The sequence below is a fragment of the Canis lupus genome, chromosome 22 (genome assembly GCF_011100685.1).
Source record: "Canis lupus familiaris isolate Mischka breed German Shepherd chromosome 22, alternate assembly UU_Cfam_GSD_1.0, whole genome shotgun sequence".
Classification (NCBI taxonomy): domain Eukaryota; kingdom Metazoa; phylum Chordata; class Mammalia; order Carnivora; family Canidae; genus Canis; species Canis lupus.
Window position 1 is genome coordinate 51626237 of NC_049243.1, and position 13533 is coordinate 51639769.

Here is a 13533-nt window from a genome sequence, read left to right on the forward strand (position 1 = left end):
TATTCTATGTCTATCTATCTAGGTATTTATTCTATTTGAATAGATCAGGTATATCAAATAGCTCTTATGTAAAATACTGAACAGTAGCATTTCTGGGGATTATATGAACTTTTATATGTTTCATAACAGAAGAATCTTACATTTGAATAGGAAGAACCCATAAAGATCCAACAAACCTTTTATTGTTGGTTCATCAATTTCTTTATGCTAAGATAAAATATCTGAGCTTACATTATTTATCAATAAAAAAATCACACTCCATATGAAAAAAACATGCAGTGAAGGTCAATACTGGCCTTTACAACTACACTATAAACCACCACAGTAATTAGCGATCTAAGGAATATTCCCCAATTATTGCCAGCTGGGACCAAAAATTCTTCTAGGTTCCAAACATGTATCAGCCTCACATTTCAGAAAAATTTGCAGCAAAATGTTAAGCTATAGCCTGCCAGCATTCTTTGTGAAAATAAGCAGTTTAGCTCTTTACCATATTTTAAAAGGAAAAGAGATTATTTCATCATTACATACTTCAAAACAAATACAAACAGTAATACTATATAAAACTCAATCCAAGCTATCCCATTTAATCAGCCATCCTTTTTCTCAGCAATATATATTTTACTAGGAATTGTCTTAAAGCACCAAGTGCTTTCAAAATATCCTTCTAACCATTTTCCCAGCTGCAAAAGATGACCAATTTGCAGAAAGGCTGATGAAAAGGGAATAAAAAGAAATTTCCCCACTCCTCTCACCAAAACAAAGAACCACATACACACATATTTAAAAAACAAGGAAACATGGGAAGAAATACAAAATTCCTAATGCTGGATCAAAGATTCACGCTAAATTATTTTGATTTTCTTCATTTCTGAATTTCTTCATTCTCCTGAATTAATTAATCACTGTAAACTAGAAAAATTTTTAAAAAACACATTTTGGGCACCTTCTACATAAAAACTCTTTGTGGAGATACAAATAGTGCTTTGGACATATTTAACTGAAAACCCACAGATTTTGAAATGAAAATGACCTTGTAAATGAATGTTCTTAATTTGCAAACATATAAGTAGCCATACCAAAAATTTGCATAGCGCTTTACAAATAACATAGTTCTAGCACTTATTGCCTTCCCAAATCACAGCTCTAAAAGATGGATATTAAAAACTACCATGTCAGTTGTGCCTGGGTGGCTCAGATGGTTAAGCATCAGACTCTTGATTTCTGCTCAGATCATGATCTCAGAGTTGTGAGATCAAGCCCTGCATTTGGCTCTACACTGGACGTGGAGTCTGCTTCAGATCCTCTCTCTCTTCCTGCCTTTCCTCCTCTCTCTAAAAAACAAACAAAAAAACCCTACCATTTCACAAAGGAAGAAAGCTCAGTTGAGACGCCTACCCAAGGCCAGATAGACAGTAATTGTCAGACTTCATCTTTCTGAGATAGTTTAAGAAGCAGCTTATCTCTGGGATCCCTGGGTGGCACAGCGGTTTGGCGCCTGCCCCCCACATCGGGCTCCCAGTGCATGGAGCCTGCTTCTCCCTCTGCCTGTGTCTCTGCCTCTCTCTCTCTCTGTGTGTGACTATCATAAATAAATAAAAATTTAAAAAAAAAAGAAGCTTATCTCTACATCTCAGAAATTGATTAAATACTGCCAAGCTATTTATTAGCATATGCAAAATTATAAAACACTTCTGCTCCATCATATTACCTTAATCCAAATGGAGAGGTAAGTGGCATCAAGAATGCCTAGTATGTGCCTGAACCTACACATGATGAATAAACACAGATGGTGGTTAAACGAGAAAAAAAAATAACACCATAAGTATTTATACCTAAAACATGAATCATAGAAGCAGGACAAAATAGTCTAACAATAGAGTCAACATTTCTTAGAAGAAAATATCATACAGGAAAACCAGTGGTTACCAAATTTTTGTGTAAGTATCTGAAGTGATTCTTATAAAATGCAAACTACAAGATTATACACTCATCCAGAGATTCTGATATAATAAATTGGGTAAGATATAACTCAATGGTCTCTACATCTTGCTGTATGTGAGAATTATCTGCTTGCTTTTAAAGATTCCCAATGCCCAGGCTGCACTCCAGAGCAGTTAAAGCAGAATGCTAAGGAATAGGAACCACGCATCAGTATTTTTAAAGTAATTTTCTCATGGATTAAAAAGAATTAGTGTATATGTATTCATTTTGAACAAAAATGAGAAAATTTTATTTCAAAATATATTCTAATTGTCCTCAACAGGAAGTTCATCCTAACCCTGTTCATATTTCCCGCAAAATGCAAATCTATGAACCTGCAACTTTTTTCTGCGCTTGAGGGTTTTGTTCGATTATGTTTTACTTCTCTAAGGAGACCTAGAGCCAGAGGGCTCCCTGGTGTTCCTGCCGCTCCTTCATATGCTCTGCTCTATCCTTGACAAAGATTCTGCTCCAGGCACAGTGATTCATCCTGAAGCCTGAAGCCAAAATGCACATGGAAATCATTTTTCGAAGATTAAAATTTATATTTGAAAGAGAAATGCCAGTAGAACGAATGAGTGCTTATGCAAAGAAATTTGGTTGCTTGGCAATCACATAACCTTTGAAAGAACCCTTCAGAGATAAAAGAACATTTTACCCTTCTGCTCTTGTAAGGATCTAAAGTAAACAGGCAAAAGGTTGTGGTACTATGCAAAGTAGACCTAAAATAAAGTCCTCACATAAATACACTTTGGCATAATACAAACTTTAACTAAGCAAGCAACGCAGAAACAGCACACTTATTCAGAAAGAGAAGCAGCAGCAAGGTGCAAATGATTTCCACCTGGTTAGCACTCCCCACAGCATTCCCCCCAAATGAAAAAGATAAAAAACTCCCCGGGTAAAAGTTCCAACAGGCATGTATGATCAGTGGGGAAGGAACTTCTATTTTCCAACTGTTCTCTAAGAGGGTTTTTTGTTTGTTTGTTTGGTTGGTTGGTTGGTTGGTTTTGGTTTATGTTTTGACTTGTCTACTGTTCGAGCCCTAGGCAGAGCCTATTAGAATTATCTAGGGAGCTCTCAAAACGATCAGCACAAATGCATGTACTATTTCTCAAACCAGTTATATCATCTTCTCAGGTGATGCAACCAGACACTGATATATTTTAAAAGTTGCTCAAGGGGTAGCCAAGGCTGAAATTCAGTTTTAGATTAATCTGAAAATATGATAATACTGACAATGGTATATATCTGTTAAATAAACTTTAACATTTGTATGTTTCTCTGTACAGTGCACTTTGATGAAATCTACAATTTTAATGGAGTATTTCAATAGCTTTATAAGAACTTTAAATTGAATGCAAATTTATGTTCTCTTTAATTCATTGTAGCAATAATGGCCCATGAAATACCATGTGAAATTTAATTTGTAGCCCCTGTACAAATATGATTCTGAGAAAAGCTTTAGCTTTTCACTTTGAAGAAAAAACTTAAGTATATGGAGAGGATATTTAGAAATAAAGAGAAAGATAAATTATGACTCTCATAAAAAAAGATAGGATCAAAGTAAAACCTAACTATCAGTGCTACCAGCTTGATAAAGGCCTACCACAAACTGAAAGATGAGTTTGGGATAGTCTCAAAAAACATAATTTGAATATAAGGCTTCACCATTTGTCCACTGTGTCTTCCCAATGGCTCTTTTACTGTTTAAACTGAATCATAGATCATGCAATATTAAAGAAAGTGCTACGTAAATGACACATCATTTAGAATACCACTCCATGTGTATAGGCTCAAAATGAAGAAAATGTGCAGTCCTTCTTCACTATAGGGATGTTTTCACCTAGAGAAATAAGATGAAAACCTGTTCTCCTAAACAAAGCTGGGAGAAGTCAATTCTACTCAGGAATGATGGCTGATATGTTTTTGTGTCCCCTTAACACTGATAGTTTAATAAATACTAGTGATTCAATGAAGACATTATTGAAGGAAAACTACACCTCAATATCTTCTTGGGTAATGAGAAGTAAGCGTTCGGAAATGTAAATACCAGTTCAATTAATGCCAATATAAAATGGATACCTGCTATTGTAAATCTGCATTTATAGAAGAAATTTTGTCTATTTTAAAAAGATTCTAAATTGGTTTTAAATTGGGGGATAATTTTCAGTTCCTCTAGTTAATTCTTCAATTCACAAAAATTAATGTGATCATTTTATATATGTATTTTAAAACACATATAGAGAAGCAATTCCTAATACCTTATATTTGTAGTTGAAGACAACTTTTCCTTATTTCTCAATTACTTAAAAGAGGTATCTTAAGGGACGCCTGGGTGGCTCAATGGTTGAGTGTCTGCCTTTGGCTCAAGACGTGATCCCAGGGTTTGGGATCGAGTTCCATCCACATCAGGCTTCTTGCTTAGAGCCTGCTTCTCCCTCTGCCTGTGTTTCTGCCTTTCTCTCTCTCTTTCTGTGTCTCTCATGAATAAATAAATAAAATCTTAAAAAAAACAATGTATCTTAATTATTTAATTTCTATCACAATGTAAAATTATTTATGAATGTCTGTTCAGTGATGTGCAATAATACCTACCCACTAATAAAATGCATTCTCTAGTAAGGTGACAGGGTCCATGATGTAAATAAAGATGCACATTTATAAACTGATAGAAGATGCACAGATGGATATTATCGAAGTAATGTTGAAAGAATCGTAAGTCAAAGCGAAATAATTTGTCACCTATATTTAAATATATTTCATGCAAAGTAGCAAATGCAGTGTTTTGTACATGTGTAACAACCAAATAGCTAAATACATAGGTAATTACACACATAAAACTGAGCATTTTTTTCTGAAATGTCTTATACATTTCTGTTATTGTAACCTTAATTATTCAAATCTATCTACATCCAGAGATAGTCAAGAATGTGTGCTTTTATGCTTTAATAAATATACTAACCATAGTTTAATAGTTTAAAATTTTTGATCTCTAGATAAAAGATGAACTGATACAAAGATATTATCAGGGCAATTATCATCTGGATCTCCTTGTAATAAGGAGTTTATACTTTCTTTTAAAAAAATATTTTATTTACTTATTTGAAGGAGAGTGTGAGTGAGAGAGCTTGAAGGAGGGGGGAGAGAGAGGGAGAGGGAGAAGCAGATGTCCCCGCAGAGACGGGAGCCCAATGCTGGACTGCATCCCAGGACCCCTGGACCATGACCTGAGCTGAAGGCAGACGCTTAACTGAATGAGCCACCCAGGCGCCCTAGGAGTTTATACTTTAAGTGTGGGGCTCAAACAGAAAAGTCCTCCTGGTTAAATATAATGAATTAACTATATTTTCCAATATGGACATAATGCATCTCATTGGAATTTGGTATCTATGACACTAGCAATAACCATCCTTTGATTTAAAACAAAACAAAAATAGTTTTATATGGTATATAAAATAAGGACTAATAACAAAAGAACATTTATATTGCTTATTGTTTTGTCCCTTTGCATGATGTCACCCACTCAGAATACAATGTGAACATGGTCTATGGGGATAATGGTTTACCAGGAAATACCCTAGTAGGCCACTAATGATAATGAATAAGATTATCTCATTTACTCATACTAGTTTCAAGAAATTAAAGGTCTGTGTGGATTTTTTTTCAGAATTTAAACTGCTTTCCAAGCCAGAGAGATTATAAATTGGCCCATTTCAAACTAGAATTTGTAACCAATAGATTTGTTTTGTAGTATAATGTACTATTAAACATATATACTATTTACTTTTAAGCATACAAAATACAAAATCCCATCATGTTAAGCTCAAATAAATAGAGCATCTTCCCATGAAGCCATGAAATCTGAGACTAGTAGAAAGATAAGTGTCCAGAGAGGGAAAGCAGGGGTCAGTATTAATTGACCACTGGAATGGTAAGTAGTGTTCCTAGACTTAGTAGCTGGGAAATCAATGGTAACTCTATAGCAGTTGTAGGGTAGCCAGTTTCTCACGACTCCTCTTCCTGTAGGACACACAAACTTTCATTTCTGCCAATTCTCTGAATCATACCTCAGACCTTCTTTTGGTCCAGTGAATATTTGATCATCTGAGTGCCCCTGAATCCCAAATGCAAGAATTTCTGCTTCTTCCAGACCTCTTCTGCCCCTCTTACAACAGGCTCCAGAAATTGTACTTTTTTTGCATTATAGCGAAAATAATTCTCACTATAGCCTTTTATGTGAACCACTTGATTACTAGGCAGGATACAACCAAGTATGCATATAATTAAATATATATTAATATTTAAATATTTCAGGTTTTCTTTCATAATATTATGATGTGTTTATGGCGACTCAGCTATAGAGTTTGTTGCTCACTTGATGTAGTTTTAGGTTTATATCTAACACTCCTGAGGAACGTCAGATGCAAATGCAAAAAACAAGCAAGGAAGTTCTACAGGATGCCAAATTTCCCCCTCCTCCTTCCAATGTTCCTCTCTGCCCTCAGCAGATGGGCCTGTGTGATCCTTCTGCAGTCCTCTTCTCCTCTTTATGTCTTCGCTCTATATATACTCCATCTTAATAACATATCTGGGACGTTGCCTCCCTTCTTATCAGCACATTATTACCTATTCTTTTAAAAGGAATTCTTTTATAAGGTTAAGCTTCACTTGTCAATGCTATTACCTGTAAAATATTAGTTTTACAAATGGCAAATGTAGCAATAAAGATTTTGCTGGACACTGAACTCCACAGGGAAAGAATACTGATAGGCTCAATAGGTCAGATTCAGACCCAGAATTGAGGATGGGTGAACAAATGTCAGAACCCATTCTGGAGGCCAAAGGGTAAGTGCTGCTGGATGACTGGGTAGGAGATGTCTAAAGTGTTTAAAGTGGAAATAAAAGTGCTGTAAAGGAGTGTTATCTCAACATGAAATATAATGGTGTTCCTCTCTCCACCATGTAAGGAAAAGGAGGGAGCTGACAAGAGGGAAAAGGCAGAGGTCAATTAGGCAGATCTTGACCAGTGTGGCTTGAAGTGCAATGAACATCCCTGGCAAGTCTTACCACATCTTTGAATGGAAACATTGTTTATTCCTACCACATCATGCATGCCAGTACTCAAATTAATTACAGAAATAATTTCAATATAATTATAGTGAGGGTAACACCCTCTACACTGGGACACCTTTAAGAATGAAAGAGGGCATTATTAATGTTTATACTGAAACAACTTGTGTGCAACAGAACTGTCCTGGTTAGACCAAGACAAATGGATATCCTAATTACTATTCTTCAACATGGACACACAACCATCACTAAGGCCTCCAGTAACAGATATGTATTCTACATCTGTCATATGCTGGGTGCACAACAGAGTTAAATCTAGGGGTGATAAAGTTTAAAAATTGGCAAGTAAGGCAGAAATTAAATTTAATCAAAATTATTCTTAAGCACTTCTTAAGGCTATAACAACTTTGGAGATTAACACAGAATCTTGATATATTCAGTCAAGGCAGTTTTCCTCCAGCATGTAAACCAGTCACTCTGCCGCCCTCCTCAGTGTGCCGTGGGAGGCTTGCATTTAGGAGCCAATGTATATTAAAGTTTCCCATTGTTGCATATATAATAGAGTGAATTAGAGGCACTGGACAGATACTTGCAATATGAGTGTTCACTGAGCTGAATCCAACAGAAGGAAAGCAGGCCAACATCTCCTGTCTACACTCAGTCTGGGCACCACAGCAGTTCCCACACCACTTGTTAGGATTCTAGGTCCGCATGGATGGCAGTCTTTGCTTAAGTTATATATAACGTGGTACTACTCACAAAGTTGAATAATACATACTTGAGTCGTGCAAGTCTAGTTATAGGAGGAGATGGCATGGTAAACAAATCCTTATGATAAAATATGACAAGGAATGAAGGGATTGCACATCTAGATATAAGAGAATAAGGAAGAAATAATGACTGAACAGGCTTCAGCAAATTGAAGGAAGGGGCCCTTTGCCCCAGTTGGTGACCAATGAATGGAAGTTTTTCTGAAGAGTGAATGAGTGGCAGCTTGGGGAGGGGTCAAGAGTGGGAAGTATTGAGAGAGTAAATTTATGTAAGAAGGAGCCCTTTCAAACTCCATGAGACTTACAATAAAAGCATGGGACATAAAAATGAAACAAATAATATCAGTTATCAACATAATTTTAAAATTATGAGAAAAGAAGGACCTTAATATGAGACTTAGAAAATTAACTTATAGTGTCCTCTTGTATAAGCTTGCCTTGGACAAGGTAAGAAAATAATTTAAATCAAATGAGTGTAAAGGAACAGTGAGTTTCAGAGGCATGGCCATTTTAACTATGAAAGCACTACTGTATGTTTGCTAAGTCTAGCTACTACCACACATATCAGGACACAAATTAAAGCCATTAAATAAGATATTCTTAAAACCATGATAAATAAGTGATGGAAAGAAGATCCTTTCATTGCTGACAATTATGGGCATTTGCTAGAGCTAAGAAGGCCAGATACATAGAAAGCCTAGTGTCATCAGTGATTTTGACATTATGTCACTCCTACATAGACTTACTATCCCAAAACAGTGTTCTCTGCATTCTCATCCTCACTAAAAAAACATCATTCCTTGAAACTGGCTTGAATAATATGCATGAGAACATTCCCTTCTATAGAAACTTTTTTGCTTTGGAACCCTAGTGAATAAAGGACTTACATTTAAAGCCCATTTATTATTGCAGCCACATATTTACAGGCTCTAGGCCTTTTTATTCCTCACATTTCACAGTTCTCTTACCATATGGTGGAGTTGCTTTTGTTTTTTTAATCTTTACCCCATAGCAGAACAGAATTGCCCATTTTAAAATGTATGGTACCCTAGACTTAGCATATGCAGTACCTTTGTGAGTCTCCCTTTTGTAATTGCGAAACATTCAGTGATAAAATGCAACACTGCTTAATATGCATTCTTAATATGCATTCTTATTGACTTCTGTTGTTGGAAGAATATAATTTCCCTAAATCATGTACTGCTATCTGTTTGGGAGATATTCCACAGAAGGGCACATGTATTCTTGAACACACCCTGGCAAGTCCAAAACAACTAATTCAGAGCACGGAGTTACGATGTTGGAAATCTGAAAGATTGTACTGTATGTGTCAGAAGATCAATGCTTCCTGTTAATGGTCGAAATTAACAGGAATGGATTTAGGTCCATAGAATCCTTCATTCGGGTTAGTTTTCTCTGTATTTAGTAGAATAGTGGCAAATCCCATGATATCCTTAAAATATGAACTCCCAGCCAGCAAGTACTTGTCCTATGAGGTACCTGTCACCACACATCTGCTAGGACTTTGTAAATGCCATGTGAGGACAGCAATACAGAAAATGGTCAGAAAATGATGTATGCTTACAAAGAAAATCCTTATGCAATAGCAAATATGATATTTTAGAGTTTAGTGATATTTTTAAATGTATGGGATATGGAAAGTCACTATAGCCCTTGTAGCTAACACAACCTTAATTTGTGAAAGCAAAGTGTCTTTAAAAATTTAATGTTGGCCAAAATTTAGAAATGTGACACATTTTTCAATAGTCATCTTTCAACAGCTTTCATGGCCTGTTGCATGTGGGAAGCATTTTTAATCTAAGGCTTTGAATGTTTACTGAATAAATCTGTATGTGCACACAACTTGCAAAACAACAAATAACGACTCTAATGTGATAGAAAAACTTGGGAAGCCATTCTAGGAATTATAAGAGCTGGAGAGGGAGAATTGCTGCTGGCGTGGAAGAGAATAGACTCCTACAGTGGCCATTTATAAAGATACATGTAAAGGCTAATGATCAACTTGAAAGTATCCAGGTCAGAAACTAATTATGACATGAGGGTAGTGGTGAAGGTCACCACGTACAGACAGGAAGACAGAGAAATCACAGTGCAGGCACGCTGAGGGAGAGAGAAATCAAGGATGAGAAAAAGAGGTGATTATGGAAATGGGTAACAAGGAAGAATGTGAAGCTTATAAACAAATGTCTATAAGCAAAGGAAGAATGGCATCAGAGCTATTGATGAGGTATGAGTAACATATTGTGGGTGTTTAAAGAAGAAAGAAAAATCAATCCTTCTTGTGAGATGTGATGAGGGTAGGGGCAATGATCAGGGAAGATTTCACAGTGTAGGTGGGCAGAAAGCTTTGTATTCCTGGGACAGAATCCTGAGTGCATGTATATAATTATAACAGTGTGACTAGTGAATGCTTCTGGTCAATGTGCCAACAATCTGGTCACCATGCAACTATGTATGTAATTCCAACATTTTCTCACACTGCTCTGTGCTGCTCGCCTGAAATTCCATGGACAGTGTCTTTATCCAATCAGAGTTGTGTCTAATTAACTTGCCAAGTGTATACAATTCACTAGCAGTGCTATCACGATACCTAAGAGAGAGGTAGAAGTCCAAAAAAAGAATACTAGAAATAAACTATACCTTCCAAGAAGAATGATATAAAACTACACAATCTGAAGTGGCGCTTTATTTTTCCTGCACTTATCATGATCATCCTGACCATGTATCTGAAATTGAAGCATCACTAATAAAAATTATAAGTAAAAATTTGCACATGGGTTAAGTGCATGATAAGTACTAACCTCATAAAGGGCTTTGGCAGGAAGGAAAATGGAACTGGATCGAAATATTATTATCTGGGTGCCTACTCCCTTTAAACTTTTAGGGAGTTTAGCTAAACTAAGTAGGTGTTTTCCCCCTTAATATTTTCCAGCATCTTTTACAAAGAAAACTAACATTTCAATCATCCTGATTGTTTTGTATACATTAAATAGGCTGAAAGTAATTATACACTCCTTCATTATGGCAGGATTACAAGTGTTACATGGGAAATATATTGAAACCAACAACACAGCTAAATATGGATAAAATACTTTCCTCATAATTCATATACACCAGCAACTTGAATACTAGTATATTCTTTGCAACATCATTATTTCTCTTATGCAAATACAGATAGAAATATGGTAAACTTTTTAATAGATGATCACTCTTAGGGAGACCCAGAGATGTATCACAATTAAATAAATTATATTTTCAAAATATCAGTGTGATAAAAAATACATTTATCTTTCCGGGATAAGTTGGTCATCTCCAAATGAGGTGATAAAATGGCATCTTAAGGGTATGACATAAGATACATATTATCACCATTTGAAATAAATTTGTACTGAAGTCATTATCAATATGAAGTAATACCCTATCTTCAAAATCTTAAAAACCACACAATGAATTAATTTAATTAGTTTTCAAGTCAATATATTAACAAAAGTAGTAACAAGTTCCCCTTAGAATCATGCACAGACTTTTAGCTTTATTATACACTTACTTATACTATATTGACATTTTTATCTAGTTTCAGGACAAAAATGTATGGCATTAAAATGTTATTTTATGGGATATACTTTCACAAGACTGTTTCTAGGTCATTTCAGTGACAGAGTGAAAGCCATTTGATACTAACAGCAAGGTAGTAATAACAGTTGCAGGCACGAGATAAAGAAACCCTCAGGTCTACCAATGAAGTGAACGGAGTTGTAAAGTGTATGAAAGAAAGAAAGAAGAAAGAAAGGAAAGAAAGAAAGAAAGAAAGAAAGAAAGAAAGAAAGAAAGAAAGAAAGAAAGAGAGAAAAAGAAAGAGAGAGAAAAAAAGAAAGAGAGAGAAAAAAGAAAAAATAAAGATTTTTTACATTAAATTTCCAGAATTTCTTTCTTATGAGCTTAGGTTTAATAACTGGAATACTACACAAGAAAGGCTATTTCATTTCTTCTGAAAACTCATTACATTTTATGAAACTTAGAAAAATGTAGAAAACCATCACATCTGCAGCTCTCTTACAAGTATTCAAACTTGTGTGAGCACTAATTTGAAGGACTGCATATTTGAATATCACCTTTACTCTATTGGGGATTATACCAAATATGTGTATACACCCATGGAGAAAGAGAAATTCCCTTTGCAATTATCATAATTTTAGTCTTCCTAAAATTTTGTGAGGCGGATCCCGGGATAGACCAGAGAGGAGAAATAGCATGCCCTCATTTCCTGCTACCCTAGTTTTTCAACACTAGGCTTGCTTCATGGCAGAAGTGTCAGAGAGATTACTGCTACTGGCACTGTGCCCACCAGGCCAACCGCACAGCTGGGGAATTCTGACTTGTTCTTAATATGTATGTGATAGGCATGGCGATGTTCGCTGACCTAATGTAATTAATTGCCATCATTCTGCCAGAACATAATCACAATATCAGAAGATTAAAGGAAACATAATTGTTTCATCTATTCCTAGGAAAGCATTTTAAATGTCATCCGTGTGCTATAAAAAGTCATTCGGAAATCTCAAGGTCACTCAGAATGTCCTAAATGCTTAAATTAGTGCTTGTGGCATTGCCAGTTTTCATTTAGTCTTCTGAGTTGGGTCTTTTCTCCTCCCACTATACCTGTCCACCTATCAATCCCACTCTGTTGTCCATCTAAGAAATGCATTATAGAAGGCATTTTCCTTTGAAGAATTAAAAATATCAGAAGATCTTACACAATCTCCCTAAAGGTGGATTTTCATGGTACTTCACAAATAAGTATGCAGAAAAATATCTAAGTGATAATGAAGAGAAAAATAAGTGTGTATATAGTAGAATATGAATTTCTATGTGTGTGCCATTTTCTTTGGGTGGGAAAAAGTATGTCTTGCTGGTACACCACACAGAGCACATGGTAAAATAATTCTACTTTTTCCCAGTGGTTACATAGTCAGGTTCTCTGCATTCACCCCTTCAGTTACTGAATTACCCTTAACAAACTCACTTTAAAGTGGAATTCATAAGGATAATTAATTAATACATTAAAATGACTCTGACCTTCCCATTCTCTACATTTGTGAACTTGGGCATTATGTTTCTTCCCCTATTGTATTTCTATTCTCACCACCACCTTCTCAAATGTAAATCACAAGTAGCCAATATTGCAAACTACCACTCTTCCAGAGCAAAAAGTTATTTTAAAGCACCAATTGCTTCTAGGTAGAACACTTACATCAGTAGAAAATACAAATAAGTATTGAACAGAATGGTTAAGGTAGTTTTATCATGCTACTACTGGATGGATTAGTACACACAATTAAATAAATAATTTAATTATTATTATAAAATAAATAGTCATTTGCCAGATATGCAGTGTTTCAGCAGACCCTTGGGCAAGTCTCTTGTTAATAAAATGATTGGAATATTAGATAATTGAAATTAACTGCTACAGCATGCCGCACTTCATAGTTTTCCACAGTCATATTAGAAATGTAAAATATAATGAAGTTGTTATTCATAAAAATTTTTAAATAACATGATATTTTGGTCCTGGCAGTTCATGATATAACGAGTCTAAGGAATTTCCAATTGGTCCCAAAGACTGACCATCAGGAATAAAATAAAGTCAGGACTGGATTTTGTGGCTCAGAAAACTAAAGTCTGACTA

At 35.4% G+C, this 13533-nt stretch overlaps 1 protein-coding gene across 8 annotated transcripts in view; it reads right to left on the minus strand.

Moving 5' to 3' along the window:
- Positions 1-13533, minus strand: part of FGF14 (fibroblast growth factor 14) — a 601957-nt gene that overhangs the window by 87504 nt on the left and 500920 nt on the right. The window lies entirely within an intron of this gene.